Raw genomic sequence first — 15,879 nt, forward strand, 5'->3', positions numbered from 1 at the left:
GGCGACACAAGCCGAGCTCCATCTCCACCGCGACACACGCCTGGCGTCCCTCGGCGCCCCGCACGTCCCGCGCACACCCGACGCGCCCGACCGCAACAGTGCATCCCGCACGTCCCGCGCGCACCCGACGAGCCCGACCGCACCAGTCGCTCACCGCGCGCTGCCTACGCGTCCGCCATGGCAGCCGCCAGCAACAAACACCGGAAGGATGTAGCCGAACTCGAGCACGGACTCAAGCACAACGGCGGCATACGCCTCCTCCAACGTCAACCGCATGCTCGTACGCGCGCCCGCGGTCCCGACGTGCCCGATGCGTCCAGTGCGCATTCATAACACGCACCGGTCGCGCCCGGCTCGCCGTCGCGGCTTATTGCCCTGCACCGCTGCGGCCTCAACCACAGCGCAGCACCTCCACGCCGCCACGCCGCGCCACCGCAGCCCCTGCGCCACCACGCAGGTCCGCCGCGGCCGCCGCGGCTTCGTGCCACGCACCTCCACGGTTGTCGCGCCGAGCCGCCGCGACCTCTGCGCCACGACGCAGGTCCTCCGCGACCTCCTCATCTCCGCGACCACTATGCTCTTCGCGCGCACGACATCACACCGCACAGCCGCGGACTCGCCGCGCGTCGCCGTCGCCACGCGCTCGCCGGGCGCCGCAGCCGATGCCTCCATGTCGGCCGCGAACGCCCCGTCCGCCGCGGACGCCACCGCGCGCCACGGCCGCTCCTCAAACCTTGTGGCTCTGAATACCAAATGTTGGCGCCGCCTCCTCGCCGCAACGCCCTTCTTCTACCTCTTGCCTCACTCAAGGAGAAACTCCACACACACACACATGCACCAAGGAAGAACACACAAGCTTTGCCAAAAGGCTCCCTTGGTGATCACACGGTGGCTAGATTGTTTTCCAGCCCTCTCGGCCTCTTTCTCATTGTTTGATATGCAACATATATACAAGGGCTGGCCTCACACACGTACTAACTAGCCGCCAGGTTCGGCCACTAACTCCACGTAGCGCACGCCCAGGTAACTAGCCTAAAATCCCTCCCAGTTAACACATGCAGCCACTAACTAACCCGTGCATGCATTTGACTCGATTAAACACAATATTGTTGTAGCTTGCACGCACACTCGCCACGACCCGGCCACCACACGGCCACATGCATGGCTTATTGCCATCACGCGGCCGCCCAAAGAAGCGCAAGACCAACCCAGCGGGGCCTGGAGGCTCCTCTTCCGGTGGGGTTTCTCCTGCTGGGCTTCTCCCTGGACCGCGTCCTCCTACTACTGTCGCCGGCACCTTCCAAGGGATACTTGGTGCTCGTCCACCTGCCCCGACTCCGCCCCAGGCGCACTAGGCCACAACGGTGGAGTCGCCGTCCCCGCAGTGGGATCAGGCAGCTCTCATCGCCGCCCTCAATCAGATGGCGCTGCATCCGCACTCTGCACCCGGCGGCGAATGGGTCCTCGACAGTGGCGCTTCGTCCCACATGAGCTCCGGTTCCGGTATTCCCTTCTCCCTATCCAACCCATCCTCTCCTTCTTCTATCATCTTCGGCAATGGTTCTCTTCTCCCCATTACTGGCGTCGGCTCTACTTCCTTCTGTACTCCCTCCCGACCTCTCTCCATTTTTGAAATTCTCATCTCTCCCTCCCTCATCAAAAACTTAGTTTTCGTTCATGCTTTCGCTCGTGACAATTTAGTTTCAATTGAATTTGATCCCTATGGTTTTTCTATCAAGGATCTGGACGGTGCTTCTCCGATGTGACTCCTCCAGCGACCTCTACACCTTCGCCCCGTCAAGCCACTGCCTCACCGCCGCCGTCACCGCCGACTTGTGGCACCAGCACCTCGGCCATCCTAGAGCCGCCTCCCTTGCCAAAGCCTCTTTTTTTTCAGTTGTAATAAAACCTCGACGCCTTGCCAAAGCCTCTTCTTTTTTTGATTTCAGTTGTAATAAAACCTCGACGACACATTGTGAGGCTTGTCGTCAAGGCAAACACACTAGACTTCCCTTTAGTTCTTCTTCCTCTCACACTTCTTTTCCTTTTGAACTTTGTCATTGTGACTTAAGGACGAGTCCGATCTCAAGTGTATCTGGTTATCAATATTATTTGGTCATTTTAGATGATTTCACACACTATGTCTGGACCTTTCCCGTACGCCGCAAATCTGAAGTTCATAGTCTCCTTGTTCGGTTTTATGCCTACGCTCAAATACAATTCTCCCGTCCTATCCTCGCTTTTGAGACCGACAATGGGCGTGAATTCGACAATCTCGCAAATCGCTCACTCCAAGTGTGCCGCCTCTCCAAGTCCCTATACGGCCTCAAGCAGGCTCCGCGGGCTTGGTTTCACCGCTTCGCCACCTTCGTTGCCACCATTGGGTTCAACGCCTCGCGCTCCGACGCCTCGATATTCATACTACAGCGGGGCAGCGACACCGCCTATCTTCTACTGTACGTCGACGACATCGTCCTTGCTGCCTCATCGACGGTCTTGCTTCGCACCATTGTCGATCAGCTTAAGCACGAGTTCGCGATGACGGACATGGGTGCTCTTCACTACTTCCTCGGCATACGCGTGCAGCGCACCTCGCGTGGGTTCTTCCTCAACCAGACCCAATATGCCGAGGACCTTCTCCGTCATGCCGGCATCCCGCTTCCACTCTGGTTGACACGTCGCCCAAGGTTGCCGCCGACGACGGCCGCCCCGTGGACGATCCCTCGGAGTATCGCAGCCTCACGGGCGGGCTGCAATACCTCACTATGACACGCCCTGGCGTACGCGGTCCAGTAGGCGTGCTTGCACATGCATGATCCACGGACAGTCATCTCACCATCATCAAGCGCATTCTACGCTATGCTCGCGGCACCTCCACCCACGGTCTTCTCCTTCTGGTCTCTCGGTCGACTAAGATCATCGCTTACTCCGACGCCGACTGGGCCGGCTGCCCCGCCACCCGCTGCTCTACCTCTAGTTTTGCGTTTGCGTTTATCTCGGTGACACGCTTGTCAGCTGGTCCTCAAAGCGGCAGGCCATCATATCACAGTCCAGCACGGAAGCAGAATACCGCGCTGTCGCCAACGCCGTCGCCGATTGCGTATGGCTACGGCAACTTCTCCATGAGCTCGTTGCTCACCACCGGAGGCTACCATCATCTTTTGTGACAACATCTCGGCCGTGTATATGTCCACCAATCCCGTTCATAATCGGCGGATAAAACACATTGAGTTGGACATTCATTTTGTCAGAGAGAAGGTGGCCCTCCGCGATTTCTGCATTGTACATGTACCAACGACTCAGCAGCTCGCAGATATCATGACCAAGGGTTTGCCAACATCGGTCTTCTAGGCTTTCCGGTCCAGTCTTTGTGTCTTGCCAAGCAGCGACGACACGACTGCGGCGGGGTGTTAGCGAACGTGTGTTCGTGTCCTCTGTGCATGCCTAGTTTTTAACCTAGCATCGGTCGAGTCTGTTGAGCTGTACATATATAAACCAGTGTAACACCAGATGATAAATACAAGAGCTATTGCACGCCCTCTGTCTCTATCTCGCTCTGGCTCCAACATAAATCAGCGCAACACAACCACAGTGCCGATCGGAACCCAACGCAAGCCGAGCGTTCTGCATTCCTTGCTTCATCTATGATAGCCTCCAGACGAAGGAACTGCAAGAACAGTGATGTCGCATCGCTGATAAAAAGGAGGTACATAGCATCTTCCCGTTAATTCTGATGTGCTGATCGACTAATATCGATTCCAGAGGAATAGGTCCACACATGTAGCGCTCGCCAGCAGAAAATTTTGGTTTTACTAGGCACCTTCTGTTGCCCAATGTCTTCTAAACTGGGCGTGTGCAGACTGCAGACGTGCTTGGCGCCATCGACTCAGAAGCTCTATCCCCAAACTGAGGTTTAGGTTGAGATTTGATATAAAAGGCTGGGCTTTGGAGTATATTTTCTATGTTCTTTACAACTTGCAAGACGTACATGGGTAAGCCCAGCCCAAAGTCTGTCCATAACTCCTCAGAAAGTTCCTTACGCTGAAAACGAACTCGTCTCGTTTCTGGAATCCTGGGAGGTTGGGACGGAAACCCTACCGACGAAAACCATGGCGCAGTCCGCGAGGGCAGGAGCGACGCATCGCCTTCGTGCCCTCCCGGAGGAGATTGTCACCTGGGAGATCCTCGTGCGCCTGCCCCCCAAAGCCCTCCTCCGCTGCCGCGCCGTCTGCCGTGCCTGGCTCCGCGTCACCTCCGCCCGTGAGTTTCTCATGGCCCACCACGACCGTCAGCCCTCCCTTCACTTCCTCTACGGCTCAGGATACGGCGGCGGCGGCATCCATGAGAAAGACATCCTTGCCTTCGACAACCAGGCCACCAATGCCGTCCAACTCCATTCCGTTGCCCGGCTCAAAGAGTACTTCTATCTCCAGGCCTCTTGTGATGGCCTCCTCATCATTGCTACGCTTACGTATCGCTTGCCTGGCACCTGGTTCATTTGTTGTAATCCGGCCACTCGCCAGTATGCACCCTTGGGGATAGTAGCACGGGACTTGTACATCGTGGGAATGTACCGACATCGTCCTACCGGCGAGTACCGCTTGTTACTGCAATGGAGTAGGTACAGTGATTTGCCTGATGATGACCAACGGATTGGCTTCTATGTTTTCACGTTGGGGTCCGACCGGCAACCGAGGTACATCGGTTGGCCAGAGATGGGGTCGGCGTACTTCAACGTACCTGCTCGAGTGCGTGATAGCCTGCATTGGTACGTCACGTCGCAAAGCAAACTGATAGTAGTATTTAACACCATAACTGAGTCATTTCAGCGGATGCGTGCTCCAACTTTTCCCATTGGTCAACGACGCATCTCATATATCTTTGAGGCAGATGGCACGCTAGGGCTCCATACCCGTAATATGGCCACAAAAGAAATTGTTGATATATGGGTGTTGCAGAACTATGAAGGCGAAGCTTGGGTCTTAAAGTACCAAATCATATTGCCGGTTGCAGAAGTAATGGGGCGGTTTGAAGGCTGTGATGAATTATGGTATGTGAATGTTGCTTTGGAGGATGGTCGCGTGTTTTTACTGGCGACTGTGGGCGAGTGGGTGTTTCACATTGACAGTGATGGAAAATTGGTGGACAGTTTTTATCGTGGTGTCGGAAGCCTCTGTGGGTATGGATTTCGGCACAAACAATCTCTTGTTCCGCACAGTTTCTTTACGGCACTCGAAGGCTCTGTTGCGAACACTTCACCTTTCATCTGATGGTGGTTGAGTGTGAGGTGGTGCTTCTTAACTGTGGGTTGTCGCATCCTCTAGGCTGGAATACCTTTGAATCAGACCAAGTATGAGCCGGCTGGCTTCTTCTTTTTTACTTTGATGTATACGAAGTTGTGATCAGAAGCTCTGAATTTTTTATGTACTTGCACCATTACATTATTGTCTGTTGCATTATTTCAAGGACTAGTGCTTCATGGAATGTTCGATCTTAAGTTTCAGAAGAAGCAAATTTTTCTTGTACTACTGGGCACAAGAGAAAGGTTTGTCACACATTTTGGGAAGTGGCGAATTGGTGCTCAGCTGAGCCCGAAATCTTAGCCTTGAGTTCGTGCGTTGGGATGGTAGAAAATCTGTCTGACGCGTCAGGGCTGGACCAGTGGAAAATTAGGATACAGGATATATACGGCGTGCGACAGCGGGCAGCAGTGGGCCATTTTCGTACCTCGCGTCGTCGTTCCGTGAGCGTGTGTTCATGGGCCGTGGATCAGAACATAGAAGAGACCTGAGCGTTGGTCCAGGATAGTACAAAATGGCCCACTGCTTGGACGGCAGTGAGACGGCGAACTGAGCACCTCGTCGTGGATTCGTGGCTATGGCATGTGCGGCGGCTGCTGCTTCTTCCGGCGGCGCGGCGATGGAGGCTGATGGGCTGGAGTTCCTGCTGGATCCAGTAGACCGGTGAGTTTCCTTACACCTTATTGTCCAGCAATTTGTGGCCACGATTCATGGAAACCAATTTTTCCCCGCCGCCGGTGACTCCGTGTTGGTTCCAAGGTTTCCACTGAGGGAGGAGTTCCCGGACAGCTTGGAACATCCAGATGCGGTGCCCTGAGCATCTCCAGCCGTTGGCCTCCCAGGGGGCGCCTAAAATCGCCCCCTGGGGGTGACCCGGCGAAAAAAAGGGCCTGGGGTGAGTTGGCCCCCAGCCGCCGCCCCCAGGCGCGGGAAAAAAAATTGTGTAGCAAATTTACGCAAAGTTCGGCTAAAACACGCCAAATTTCGGCAAACTTCGCGGATTTAAGTCGAGTAGTCGCCATTACATAGAAAAACTAATCAAAAAAAACTTGCTGAAGGCCGAGAAGTCGCCGTCGTCGCCGCCATCGTCGGCCTTCTCCTCCTTGACTCGGGCGCCCCTGCTGGACCCCTCCCCGGCTGGTGGCGGCGGCGGCGCGTCGTCGTCGTCGTCGATGATGACGACTCCTCCTTCGTCGCGGCCTCGGCGGCGCTGCTCGAAGCGCCGCAGGGCGGCGCGCTGGCGCTCCGTCGCCATCTTGATGGAGTCCTGGCGTGCCCATTCAAGGGCCGCGTCGTCGTCGAGCTCGACCTCGCCGTGCTCCGTCTTCACCGGCGCCAGCCCCAGCTCCATCTTTGGCTTGACGAAGCGCGGAGGAAGAGCCGACGAGGAGGCGCGCCGGCCGCCCTCGTTGATGACGATGCCGGCGCTGCGAGTGCGCTGACCGAGCAGCGTCTCCGCCGCGGGCTCGGCCTTGACGCCGAGCAGCGTCGGAGTGCCGGAGGAGTGGGAGGAGGAGCGGGAGGAGGAAGAGGAGGAGGACGCGCCGAACCTCCTTGGCGCCCATTGCCCGTCGCGTCGGCGGTGCGCCGGGGCGGCCGCCCTCGCCGGGGGGTACGCGAACGGCGGGTTGTTGCCGCTCTCGAGGTGCGTCAGCACGCCCTCAAGTGTGCGGCCGGGGGCGCCCCACCACAGGTGGCGCCCCTCGCTGTTCTTCACGCCGCCGACCACCGGCGCCCCGTTGGTGGATCCCAGGCACTGCTGCTGGCGACGCTCGAAGTACGCCGTCCAAGCCGCGTGGTTGTCGGCGGCGTACTGGGGGAGGGAGAGCTCGGCGTCGGTGAGGGAGGCGCGCACGATCTCGACCTCGTCGACGAAGTAGGATGGTTTGGCCACGGCGTCGGGCAACGGGGGAATGGGCATTCCCCCATTGCTGAGCCTCCAGCCCGTCGGCCCGGCGCGCATGTCCGGCGGCAACGGGATGTTCGCCTAGAACAGGAGCCAGGACTCCTGTTCGCGGAGCGAACGGCGGCCGAAGCCGTTGGCCGCCGCCTCGTCTCCGGGGAAACGCTCGGCCATCGGGGAGATGGAGTGGCTGGGGAGAAGAGATCGGCGGCGGCGCTCGGGAGATGGAGTGGCTGGGGGAGGAGAGATCGGCGGCGGCGCTCGGGAGAGGGAGGGCTGGGGGAGAAGAGCTCGGCGGCGGCGCTCGGGAGAGGTGGAGAGGTGGCACTCATCACAGGCGAGCGAGGCCATATTTAGCCGCGCCGCGTCCGTGTGTACGCATCCGAGGGAGGGGAGGCGTCAGCGCGCCGCCCCGTGAACGCGCCGCCCGTGAGGAATCAATGGCAAAGCTGACCGGCGGCAGCCTTGCCATTGATTCCCCACGGGAAACCGAGGCGTCGGGAGAAGACGAGGCGGGCGGTGTCGCTGACGCGGCTGGCCCGCGGCACTTTCGCGTCAAAAACGATTCGCCCGGCGCCCCCGAGCGCCGGGTTCGGGTTGGGTCCGCCGGCGTCAATTTCGGCCCGAGCCGGCGAAAAAAGGGCCCCTGGGGCGTGACTGGGCCGATTTTTTTACGCCGGCGGCCGAAAAATCGCCAGGGGGCTTTGTTGGGGACGCGGCTGGAGATGCTCTTAGTGCTGCTATCGCTGCACGAGGACCCACCGGCGTTGCCGGCGGATTCCAGTTGCGGGTCTGGCTGTGCGTAGCATTGAGGCGACTGCATCCATGGGACGTCTGGGGTGAGCTCCGGTGAAGGAAGAATGCTTCGCCAACCCGGTCTGCACAGTCCACAGGGAAGGTGAATCCGGAAGCGCCTGAGTGAACCAAGAGGTAACGCAATGTTGACCGTTTGCCATATAATTAAAATCCTACCATGCTGATGGGATATTTGATTTGCGATTCATCCACTGTATTGCTATCGTGTGGTGTGTGCTTAGTGTAATGTAAATCCTGCATTAGATGATTTCTTATAATCTGAATGTTCAGGCAGTGTCAAAACTGAAATTTGTGTCTGGTTATTTCAGGTTGCGGCTGGGCAGTGCACCCCCCGATAGAACCTTGTGTGCATCGCGGATGAGTGCCCTGCCTGGAACAATCTTCCACAAATTTGTAGAAGAGCCTCCAAAGATTGGTCAAACCAGAGCTAGGATGGAGTTTCGACTCCTTTTGTGAGGCGTATTACTATTACAACTTGTATTGTTGGGCGCTTGGTTTCGGGATACGGTACAACAAGAGCAGACTAGAGGACCAAATCAATGCAGTGGATCATCTGCGGCTGCTTGATGAGAGCTTCTTTCCTCATCTGAATTTTCTTTGCTCATAGTGCTTACTGAAAGTAGGAGTAACCAGTATTACGTGTTTTGGAACTTGATGTGCAGGGCAAATTTGCTCACATGGGGATGTTATGTCGTGATGCTCTCAAGGTAATTTACGTTGAACATATGTAGTCTTTGCAACCGTGTGGTACTTCTGTTTTTCATGTTTTTACAAAGAAAAATGTCCATCTTACTTCCCTGAATAAAGTGCATGGTTCACTCTACCCCCCTATCTATTTTTCTACTTCTTCTAGCCCCCAAACAAACCCAAACCGGACAAAACAACCCCTGGCTGGTTTGTCTCCACCCGCTTCTGATGTGGCGCAAGTCAACGGCGGTTTTGACCTGGATGGGGCCCATTTGTCAGGTGGGGTGCACGAGATGGCGGCCATTCCGGCCCCGTCGCCTACCGCTTCCGCTCCCGCCGCCGCTGCTTCCGCCGCCTCACTTGCCACAACGGCCCTCGCCCTCTGCAAGGCAGGCCCTGCTATTTGGGGTTAGTTGGGTCGCGCCCGCTGCCTCCCATGCCCTCGATGATGGCTCGGACGCCTGCTGCCCCAACTGCTCCGTGCGATGCCTCCTTCGGCATGCTGGTGCCCCCTGCGTCGATCTCAGCTTCGGTGGCGATCCGCATCCCTCCGCCCCAGTCCCCAGCTCCGCTTCCCCTGCTCGCTCCAGATCAGAAGGGATTGGATCTGGCTGCTCCGTTGGTGTCGGCGGGCCACCGCACTATGGCTGCTGCTGGGATGGGCCTCGAGCTCGCGGCCCCTCCCCACGGGCTTCAGCATGCCCCTGTCCAAGCGGTGCAGGAGCTCCGGTCTCCGCCATCATGCTTGGACCTGTCGTGTCTTTCGCTGGATGGAGACGGCGATGCGGAGCTGGCGCCGCTTACACTGTAGGCGGCGTCCTTGCTGGAACTGGAGGTGCTACCTTCTTCTTGCTTCGGCAGCGACATCTCTATCCCAGACCCACCTGACAAATGGGCCCCACCCAGGTCAAAACCACCGTTGACTTGCGCCACATCAGCAGCGGGTGGAGACAAACCAGCCAGGGGGTTGTTTTATCCGGTTTGGGTTTGTTCGGGGGCTAGAAGAAGCGGAAAAATAGATCAGGGGGTAAAGTGAACCACACACTGTATTCAGGGTAGTAAATGGACTTTTTCTTTTACAAATGTTGGTACTATCCCGGTGTGTGATAGGGATATACTGAAGAGGTACATCTTGAAGAGGTGGATGAAGGATGCTAGGGACATCTTGCCCCAACACCTAGCACACTTGCAGAAGGACTGAGCTGCAAATCGACCTTTCATGGGAAGGAGCTGGACGCTGTACCTCCATGTGATGGAGCTTGATAGGTTTGGAGATGCAACGGTAACATCTTATGAGCTCGTGGTGGGTCGAATGAACGAGCTAATAGCAGAGGCAACATCCCTTGCTGAAACAAGGGATGGTCTCGGTATTGAGACAGGAGAGGCAAGTTGTTGAATCGGCTCAGAGGAAGAATGCGGAAACGGGAGCGATTGAGGGTGTTGATCGAGAGATGGTGGATAATGAGAACAGTGTGTCACTTTTAGGGAATTGGGGTGCATTTGCCTGGCTTGCGGCTCCGAGCAGAAGCATGGTGTGGGGAGACCAGCTACAAGTTAGGAAAGGACGCCATATGAGGGTCTGAGTAAGCGGAGAAGGTTCTGCAGCATCTACAGGCACCATAGGCACAAGAAGACTACATGTCCAGATTTGGCCAAACAGCCTCGGAAGCCTGCGAGGTGCAAGAATTGTGGAGTTGAGGCGCACTGCCATAGCAACTGCACCCGATCCCTGGGGCTTGTTGTGCCTTAAGGAATTACTAGCATATACCCGCGCGGCGGCACGCCGCACCTTGTTATAGTTAATAGTGTATACTATAGTATATATTTGAAAAAAAATCTCTTTTTATTTATTATTCTTCACTTAGGATGGAATTTAATTTAGTTGGTAATAATCTGTCTTAAGTGGTCTAATAGAGGTGTGCACGCAATACTATGTTAAAATCATGTATGCGCCATGTTGCTTTGGTTGGTAATTACTTATACATTTAATTTTTTGCATGTCTATTAAGTAACATAAATTTTGAATGATTTTTTTATGAACATAAAGGCATTGTGGATGCTAAGGTGCTTTAAAAAGGGAAAGTTTTATTGCATTAAGTAACTGATACAGATACATATTACACAAGGGAAGTACTCTTTTATATCGCATGCTAAATTTGAGTTTGGTGGATCTCGGTGAACCATCTATGTAGTATATAAATTTTTATGTACATTTTTTCCTATTTTAGTTATTTGGGTTGTGGCCGCACTTCGCTGGTGCGTTCGTGTGTCAGTTTTTCTATTTTGTGTGAACTTCTATTTGTCACCGTTCATGTTCAGAACACCAGATCTTCATGTCTTGTCACAAATTATAAAAGGTAAAGGTCCACTAAAAAAAGGTAAAGGTGTATATTTTCCTTTTGAAATCTCCTAAAAAAAATTTAAAAAACAGTTTTTCCATGAACTGGATGCCCAAGTGCTGGTACACGATGTGTGGCCGTAGCGTTTTCTTCTGCGGTTTGTTTTGTCAAACTACGTTCCATTGCTTTCCTTTTGTCGCTAGTGGGTGCATGTTTTGATTGGGCATGAATTTCAGAGTGATGTGACTACATGCATGTGCATGGGATTGGGAGGCGAGGTGGCTACGTGAATGAGTGAGTTTTGCATGGGGTTGGCCACATGGTTATAACATCAACGGATTTTTTTTCTTTTCCATGCATACTGGTTAATAGATCATGTGGTTTAAGCGTACACGCACTTTTGGTTTCTTTCATTTTCGTTTGCATACGTAGCGGAGAGATCTTTTCTCCGGCTGCTTAGCATGGCGGTTTTCCTTCTCTATTTTTTTACGCTTGAATGCGTAGGTGCTAGGATTATATATAGCAGTCCCAAGCATTCTCCATTACAAAAAGTTCTACTCTACTAAGTACACCATCATTCTCTCGCAGCTATTTTTTCAATTGCGTACTTAGAGATGGAGTAGTACATAAATGCTGGTCAGTAGATTTGATCATAGAGATGTAGTAGTACGTAGAGATGGAGTAGTACGTAACATGGCATGATGAAACACTGATCGGGTAAATTCCAGAGAGCAGAGGAGAGGAGAGCGGCGCTTAGTTGTCCCAATATGTTATCCATCACAGCGAATGAGGGAATAATTAGCACATTGACCATGATGGGAGCGGAGGAACTAATTAATCCACATGCAACCCCCTATACAGAACATCATGTGAAATCATATGCAGTGCCCTAAGTTGTAGCCCATGGATTGCACGTTGCAGCATGATCAACTGAACATGACATGCAGTTAATTTGCAACTCAACGTTATGAACTATTAATTAGTTATGTGAGCCCAGTATCTCATGCGTACCTGTGGTGTCACATACGAACGACCACACCACATAGACCTGACATGGTACTCTCAAAAGAAGCTTTTCGCTGCGACGGTGTCATTATGATAAGAGAACGGTTTTTTTGTAGCGTGAGCTACGCGGTACCCACTATCGTAAGCGTCCATTGTGGGCCTTGGTGCATGTGGATCTGTGCTGAATTAGCAGCTGTGGCAGGAGGTACACGAGAATACCTCTAATGGCCATGATGTGACACACACTAGCTGAAGACCTACGAAATTTGTTAAAGAATGGGCCTCCTAGGCAACTGTTCATATTATGTGTCTGTGACTTTTCAGATGGAGGCTTTTGTCCACAAGCGAGGGGTGGAGACCGACTGCACTAGCTAGGCCCTGGTAACAGTGCATATGTAAGGTGCTAGGAATTGAAATAATTGACTCAGTTCTTTTTACCTCAAATATTTGTTTGAGTTTTTAATATCTAACACTCGCTTTTCTGCCAACACGTACTCTTACTAGTACTAGCAGGTTTTTAGAAAGAAAGAGGAGAGAGTTTCTCAAAGAAGAGAAAAGAGGTAAATACACCAGCGATGCTTTAACTTGTCATGGACGTTTACTTTAGTGCCTGAATTTAAAAAATACGCCAAATTGGTTCTAAAACTTGGCACGAACGTGCAAATACGGTGCTAATCCGGTCTATAGACGTAAAGTGCGTCGATATGGCACCGTATATGGCTGATGTGGCACTGACATGGCATGGGGCCCACTTATATCTGCAAAACAAAATTACTTGAATACTATCTGTCTCTATGATTAGCGGGCCTGCCTGTCAGTACGTTAGCAAAATTAATATTGAAAATGCGCTGGAATGGACTTGAACCGGCCGCCTGCCGCCTGTGAGCTGGTCGCACTAGCCACAACATAGAATATGATTTGCTAACTAAGATAGCCTCTCATTCTTAATGTATTTTAACTAAAACTCTTCTGTCCATAAATGGGCTGCAGCCAATGCCTCATTTTACACACGTTATTTTTTTTAAAGTAAATAATAATCATAATAAGAAAAGTTAGAATCAAATATTCATGTGTTATTAATAATTACCTCGTGCCACACAAATATTAGTGTGCACACAATATAATATCTAGAGGTATACAATAAAATAACTTATTAAAACTATAATTTTTAGAAATATTAACTTATAATTTAGAAATATCTACTCCTATAAAAGATTCAGTTGGTGATGATGGTGTGTCTGTCATCCGTCATTTTTGACCATTAGATCTACATCTATAAATTGTGAGGTAAGTTGTGGCCTTTTTGCAAAAATAGTCCACTTCTCTGCTCCAATGTCCAGAAAACACCTTAGTATCTTGAAATCAACCACATCTCTCCCTCACCTCATCAAAACAGCCCGAGGAATATTTTTGAGTGAAACATAATATATTTTTAATGATATATGTATATCAAAACTAGAGTGTTTTTTTTCAAGTATGTGAACAAGTATTAATTAACTTGGGTCCGTTGCAACATTATCGTCAATACAATTCTGGTTTTGTTGGCTAGCGCAAGCATGGACCAAGCGTCATGTTGCAAGTTCGATTCCCGTCTAGTGCATTTTTGTGTTAATTTTCCAAATTACTAACAGGCGGGCCCACTATCATAGAGACTTAGATTACTAAGTTATTCTGTTTCATAGCTACAAGTGGGCCCCTTGCCACGTCAGTGCCACGTCAGCCACATACGATGCCATGTCGATGTACTTTATGTCTACGGACATGATTAGCACCGTATATGCACGGTCTCGCCAAGTTTTAGTATTAGTTCGGCGTATTTTTCAAGTTCAGGCACTAAAGTGAACATCCACGGCAAGTTCAAGCACCACGGGTGTATTTACCTCAAAAGAAAAGAAGAAGAGAATATGAAGCGTGCAAAAGCTTGTCAGAAGTTGGATGGAAAAGTGACGTTTCAACAGAGAAGTAGAGGTGCCACGTGCAAATGGTCTCGGGCAAAGGCAGAACCCGTAGGACTAGCAATCTACATTTGTCTATTCATATAGACCGGTCAACGACTGCTAATTTCACTGGCACGGTCTGGTTTAGTTCTCCTGATGCTCTCAGGCGCACAGATCACAAAGCAAACTGACGGTAGGGATAGGGGGTACCGTGTAGCTCGGCCTAGGCTGCAACTTTCCGTTATGATAAATACTTCAGATTGATTTGCTGGTGCTCCCCTGCCTGAAAACGAAATATATGCAAAACGAAACAGTGATCAATTGATTTCAGAAAGCAAAGGAGAGGAGAGCAGCACTTGAGATCGAGGCCTCTCGTAGTGCCAGCAGCGGAGCACCTTGTCGCCGGCCTCCTCGAGGGCCTTGGTTGTCCATGGACTCGTCAGGCGCAACTGTCCCTTGGGGAACACCATGTCGTGCCCTTTCTGTGAACTGACCACCAACACGTCTCGCTCGCCGTTGCTGACGCCTTCGTCGCACACCCATAAGTGATGCAGCCCACCACCATTCGCCCGCCAATGCACGGGCCCCTTCCTCGCCGCAAGAAGGATCAACCCTGGAATCTTTAGCTAGCTAGCTAGATGCTGGTTTCGTTGGAAAAAGTATATGAGACATGGTGGATGCTGGAGTAGCAGATGTAGGTTTGCTACCATGGATCTAGGGATCCGCGGGTCGCTGCTCACGGCCAAGAGCGCGGGCTCAGCTGTAAGCAGCTAGCCATGCCGCGCGCCGCCAAGACCTCGCCGAACACCGGCATCACCACTGGCCGGAGGCCTCCTGTAGCCGTAGCCGTCGTGCCGTGCTGGTGTCGTACCTCCTGTCCTGCGTCGGATCAACAGAAGAGAAAACACACTCAAGAGAAAGAAGGGGACAGGGCCTCACGGATGAAGTCCACCTTGACAGAATTTGAGCGCCGCTCATCGGACGATCTTGCTAGCGTGCAGAACGCCACCGCGATACAATGGCCGATCATCAGACGCCGAAGCATGCTTCATACATACGGGCCGAGCCGACACAACGGCCGACGCAGCAGAACGGCCCGAACCACCATGCCGGTGGCATCGGCGTGCTTCGCTGCCCTCCACCACACTCCCGGTTGCCACCATGCCACCGACGATGGCGCGAAGCAGCTCCTAGCGACGACCTTACTCGATGGAGCAGCCAGAACGGCGCAGCCGCCTCCTCCGTGGTGGCTGCCGCTCCTTTGCACTCCCGCTCGAGCAGCCCGGCTGGCACAGACCAGAGGAAGCTTTGGTGGGGTGGCAACGGCGGTGCTCATGAGCAGCAGCCGGGGCGCCGAGGACCATTATGACCGAAGAAGGAGCAGCCATAGAATCAATGTATATGGGACGGGACACCGAAGGAGACCAGAGACAATAATATGGCAACAATGGCGGCCTATTTATAACCCCGCACCGCACTATGTTACCCAACAGCCGCAGAGATCGAAAGCGATGTGACACCCGAACCAACAGCGGCCAGAACACAATCCAATAACCAATCAAGAGATCGACAGCGACGTAACGACCAGACCAACAGCGGTTAACCAATCAAAAACTGAAAGAAGCATCGAAAGCAAAAAAATCTGCTAGGATATGAACTTGACCCACACAAAACAGAAAATACTAAATGAACCAAACCAAACTGCACACACGTTCAAAAAATTTCAAATGAAAACCTAGACACACCACTCATTTGTACACATCCACGTACCAAAATAATACACGTGCCAGATTCAAACCTACCCAAGAGTCACTTTCAACCAAGTGGGTGAATAATAGAAGGAAGACGCTCCCGGATATAGAGGCTTGGGTATGGTTGAATTGGTAATTTTG

This window comes from Triticum aestivum, chromosome 3D (genome assembly GCF_018294505.1).
Source record: "Triticum aestivum cultivar Chinese Spring chromosome 3D, IWGSC CS RefSeq v2.1, whole genome shotgun sequence".
Taxonomy (NCBI): Eukaryota; Viridiplantae; Streptophyta; class Magnoliopsida; order Poales; family Poaceae; genus Triticum; species Triticum aestivum.